Below are 6,000 nucleotides of genomic sequence, written 5' to 3' on the forward strand. Positions count from 1 at the left end.
ATTGGGTCACCAATCATTAATAAATGGCCTTTGTTCAAAATTTCGAAGGTAATGAGGTTTAAAGGTTTAATTGTTGATTTTAGTGTTTCCTTTGATTTCGATCATGAGCCACGAAGCTCGGTGTGGTTGGGGTCAGCTTTTGTCACGGGCTACTTGGCTCTGTCTCTCTTAGAGAAAATTGTATTATTTGCTATATCAATTATATTACTTTAAGGTTGAAGATTTAAAATGCCTCATCAGTTAACATAATCTAAATTGATTCAAAAGTGATTGGTGACAATAAAATATATGAAATGACGCAATGAAAGTTCATTGGTGCATTATTATAGTGATGATGTGGTATATAGCATCTAGGGTATAAAATATTAAACAATCAACTCATTGTTTACTCAAATTATCTGGTTTGGCGTCAATAACCTTAGATGTCAGAATGACAAAAACTCCCAATTAATCAATCAATCAATCAATCAAATTATCTGGGCAAGTAGCTCACTTCCAAGCGAACCCCCTTCCCTGGTGACGATTGCCGAGTCTAGCTGGCTTCACCCTTCCCAAGGCAAAAGGAAATATCCTCTACTTCGAGGTGCCTTATCTCTAGCATTAGGGGCTTTTTGACCTAATATTTTGAGGTGCCTCATCTCTAGCTTTAGGAGCTTTTTTACCTCTTATTTTGAGGTGCCTTATCTCTAGCATTAGGAGCTTTTCACCTCTATTTTCAGGAGCCTAATTTATAGTATTAGGGGCTTTTTAACCTCTGAATTTGAGGTGCCATACCTCTAGCATTAGGGGATTTTTACCTCTTATGTTGAGGTGCCTTATCTCTAGCATTAGGAATTTTTTTACCTCTATTTTTAGGTGCCTTAACTTTAGATTTAGGGGCTTTATGGCCTCTATTTTTAGGTGCCTAACCTCTAGCATAGAAGAGCCTTTTAACCTCTGATTTTGAGGTGCCTTATCTCTAGCATTAGGGGATTTTTTACCTCTATTTTGAGGTGCCTTATTTCTAGCATTAGGGTTTTTTTTTTTACCTCTATTTTTAGGTGCCCTAACTTTAGCTTGAGGGGCTTTATGTCATCTATTTTAGGTGACTTCTCTCTAGCATTAGGGGCTTTTTAACATCTAATTTTGAGGTGCCTTATTTCTAGCATTAGGGGCTTTTTCACCTCTATTTTTAGGTGCCCCGTCTCTAACATTAGGAGCTTTTTTACCTCTGATTTTGAGGTGCCAGGTGTCTTATCTCTTGCATTAGGGGATTTTTATTTTTTACCTATATTTTGAGGTGCCTTATCTCTAGCATATGGATCTTTTTTACCTCTGTTTTAGGTGCCTTAACTTTAGCTTTAGGGTCTTATTTATAGCATTAGGGCCTTTTTTACCTCTATTTTTAGGAGCTTTATATATTGTATTAGGGACTTTTTTTATCTCGATTTTGAGGTGCATTACTTCTAGCATTAGAGGCTCTTTTACCTCTATTTTTAGGTGCCTTATATAAAGCATTAGGGGCTTTTTTACCTTAAGTTTGAGGTGCATTACTTCTAGCATTAGAGGCTCTTTTACCTCTATTTTTAGGTGCCTTATATATAGCATTAGGGGCTTTTTTACCTTAAGTTTGAGGTGCATTACTTGTTGCATTAGAGGGTCTTTGACCTACCTTTTTAGGTGCCTTATTTATAGTATTAGGGGCTTTTTGACCTCGATTTTGAAGTGCATTACTTCTAGCATTAGAGGCTTTTTGACCTTTATTTTTAGGTGCCTTATTCATAGCATTAGGAGCTTTTTTACCTCTATTTTTAGGAGTCTTATATATAGCATTAGGCCCTTTTTGACCTCGATTTTGAGGTGCATTACTTCTAGCATTAGAGGCTCTTTGACCCCTATTTTTAGGTGCCTTACTTATAGTATTAGGGGCTTTTGATCTCTATTTTAGGAGCCTTATATAAAACATTATGGACTTTTTGACCTCGAATTTAAGGTGCATTACTTCTAGCATTAGGTGCCTTATATAAAGCATTCGGGGCTTTTTGACCTAAATTTTGAGGTGCTTTACTTCTAGGATTAGAGGCTCTTTGACTTACCTTTTTAGGTGCCTTATTTATAGCATTAGGGGCTTCTTGGCCTCGATTTTGAGGTGCATTACCTCTAGCATTAAAGGCGCTTTGACCTCTATTTTTAGGTGCCTTATTCATAGCATTAGGAGGTTTTTGACCTCGATTTTGAGGTGCATTACTTCTAGCATTAGAGGCTCTTTGAACTTTCTTTTTAGGTGCCTTATTTATAGCATTAGGGGCTATTGACCTCGATTTTGAGGTTTTTGACTTCTAACATTAGAGGCTCTTTGACCTCTATTTTTAGGTGCCTTATTTATAGCAATAGCATCTTTTTTTCCTCTATTTTTATGGGCCTTATTTATTGCATTAAGGATTTTTTACCTCTATTTTGAGGTGCCTTATTTCTAGCATTAAGGAGTTTTTTTACCTCTATTTTGAGGTACCTTATTTCTCGCATTATGAGCTTTTTTTGTACCTCTATTTCAAGTTGATTTACCTCTAGCATTAAAGGCTATTTTAGGTGGTCGTTTAAAGGCTCTTCGTTGCTGTTCTCTTCTGTCTGTTCTAGATTTCAAGATCTTTAGTTTTTCATTTTCCTTTGATATTTCATCTTCCACTTTCCTTAGTTAGTCAATTTCCTTCGAGATTTCGTCGTTGTCTTTCTTAGTTCGTCAGTTTCCTTCTAGATTTCAAGAGAGATTTCAGTGCCGTGTGTCTTCATTTCGTCAGATTCCTCAGAGAAATCGATGGCATCCATGTCTTTGTCCATCGTGGCGATGGGTAGAGACAGGAATGCAATAAATTTTCTCTGCATACGTCATCACGCTAAAGTAAACGACGAGCAACACAAAATATTTACCGATATGACCTGGATATGTCCTTTCTTCAATGTCTTATTTTGGTACTATACTGTTGAAGAACCACACGTCGCTCACCGTTTAGTTGAACCATTCTGTCTTCGTCCTTATTTCCAATCGTCTCCAATTATAGGACATCGTTGCAAAAGCCCAAGCAAAGAATCATTCAAGGCGCGTACATTTTGTTCTTCAAAGCTCGACGACTTCTGCAGCAACCACCAAAACCCGCTGTAGATGAAGGTGTTCTCAAGAGCCTCCTGTCGATCCTGTAGTTGTAATACGCAATTCTCACAGTCAGCTCCCTGTTCCAAAAATAGCCATTAACAATGTTCAGTGCGTTGCATGCTTAGTTTGAAAAAAAAAAAAAAAAATATCAGGTCTTCAGAAGTCATTTGAAACTCGGGTCGGAGCCGTTCAGAACTGCTCCGGGATGATTCTGGTCTGGAGTCATTCAGAACTCTATGCTAAGTCTACGGCTATGTCTTCTGGAGCCTTTTGAAGATCCCGGAAAATTTTCTTCAGGTGCCGTTCAGGGAGCTCCAGGAAGAATCTGTTCTGGAGTCATTCAGAACTCCATGCTAAGTCTACGGCTGTTTCTTCTGAAGGCTTTTGGAAATCCGGGAAAATTTTCTTCCGAAGCCGTTCAGAAATTCTGTTGTAGGGTCATTCAGAAGTCCATGCTAAGTCTATGGACATTTATTCTGAAGCCATTCGGAGATCCGTGAAGATTTTCTTCCGAAGCCGTTTAGGACTCGCGAAAAAAACTCTTTTTTCGTTTCAATAAATTCTAGTAACTCATCATCATCATCATCATCATCATCATCATCATCATCATCATCATCATCATCATAATAATAATAATAATAATAATAATAATAATAATAATAATAATAATAATGATAGTTATAATGATAATGATAATGATAATAATAATAGTAATAATAATTATAATAAACTACATAATTTGGTTTATGGATTTGAGTCTGAAAGTTCTCAAGTCGTTCAACGCTCGGATTTGCAATTTGAAGGAAAAGTTAAGAGATTGAATAGGAAGGTAAAAAGATAATTAATACTATAATTTATTACTTTTATTATTAAGTAACGCCTGCAGCGCACTCGGTGATCGAACTCGGGAAAAGGGTAATTGAAGTTTTCACCAAACCCCATTGAAATAACCGAAGGCTTCGACTTATTTTTTCAGGTTTGGGATTTAAAACAATCCATTTCTGGTACGAATCGATATCAGAGAAGTTCGAAACAAAAAAATACGTCTCGAAAAAACGCATTTCACGAGTACTTTTCTGAAGAATTCATTTTAGATAATCAATAATGATGTAATATTCACATGGTTTTTCCAATGGAATTATTACTTTCTAAATTTTGTTCGAAGGTGATGTATATATGTTATGTTTCTACCAATGGTTTATATTTTCACACACACACATTATATATATATATATATATATATATATATATATATATATATATATATATATATATATTTATATATATATATTCATATATATATATATTCATATATATTTATATTATCTCCTACCCCTATTGACGCGAAGAGTCTCGTTTAGATTTCATTAGTCGTCCCTATCTTGAGCTTTTAATTCAATACATCTCCATTCATCGTCGCCTACTTCACGCTTCATAGTCCTCAGCCATTTAGGTCTGGGTCTTCCAACTCTTCTAGTGCCTTGTGGAGCCAAGTTAAACGTATATATATGCATATATATATATATATATATATATATATATATATATATATATATATATATATATAATATATATATATACAGTAAATATATATAGACATATATATATATATGTATATATATATATATATATATCTACTGTGTATATATATATATATATATATATATATATATATATATATCTACTGTATATATATATATCTATATATATATAGATATTTATACATATATATATTTATATATATATATAAATATATACATATATATAATATATATATATATATATATATATATATATATTCATATATATATATTTATATAAATATTCATATATATATATATATATATATATATATATTTATATAAATATTCATATATATATATATATATATATATTTATATAAATATTCATATATATATATATATATATATATATTTATATAAATATTCATATATATATTTATATATATATATATATATATATATATGTATATATGTATATATATATATATATATATATATATATATATATATTTATATATATATATATGTGTGTGTACATTTGTGTGTGTCATCACCTGTGACTGGTCCACTATGGAACAAAGACCCCAGACATGCCAATTTATAAGTTCGTCTTCTCTTCCTTCCTCAGCTTCTTTTACAATCTCTAGGGACACATTCTACAATTCTTAACGTCCATCTATTGTCTGATATTCTCATTATATGTCCTGCCCATGTCCATTCCTTTTTCTTACATGTTAGAATATCTTCTACTTTAGTTTGCTCTCGTATTTATGTTGCTCTATTTATGTCTCTTATTGTTGTTATTATCATCATTCTTTCCATAGCTCTTTTAAGTTATAATCAGCTTATGTTGTACGGCCTCTAGTAAGGCTCCAAGTTTCTGATGCTTAAGTTAATACTGTTATGACCATCTGATTATATACTTTCCTTTTCAGAAAAAAAGGGATTTCTACCTCATACTTGGGATCGAACCCTAGCCCCTTCAAATGAAAGGCCAGGTCGCTCTGCTGGCTTGGTTAGAAGCGACCTGGCCTTTCATTTGAAGGGGCTAGGGTTCGATCCCAAGTATGAGGTAGAAATTTATTTGTGTATATATATATATATATATATATATATATACACACATACATATATACATATATAATGAATAGACATCGGCTTCCAAAATTGAAAACAGCTTCTCGGACAGACCGTCCTACAGATAGTTTTGAGGATAACAGCAGAAATGCATTGACTTTTCTCCGCTTATTGTTTGGTATCGATATGTGTTTCGGATCACTTTGCGATCCTTCTCTAGGACTACATAGAGTTTAGGAACTACACTTTAATATAAATGTTTTGGTGGTG

Source organism: Palaemon carinicauda, chromosome 44 (assembly GCF_036898095.1).
Source record: "Palaemon carinicauda isolate YSFRI2023 chromosome 44, ASM3689809v2, whole genome shotgun sequence".
NCBI classification, from domain to species: domain Eukaryota; kingdom Metazoa; phylum Arthropoda; class Malacostraca; order Decapoda; family Palaemonidae; genus Palaemon; species Palaemon carinicauda.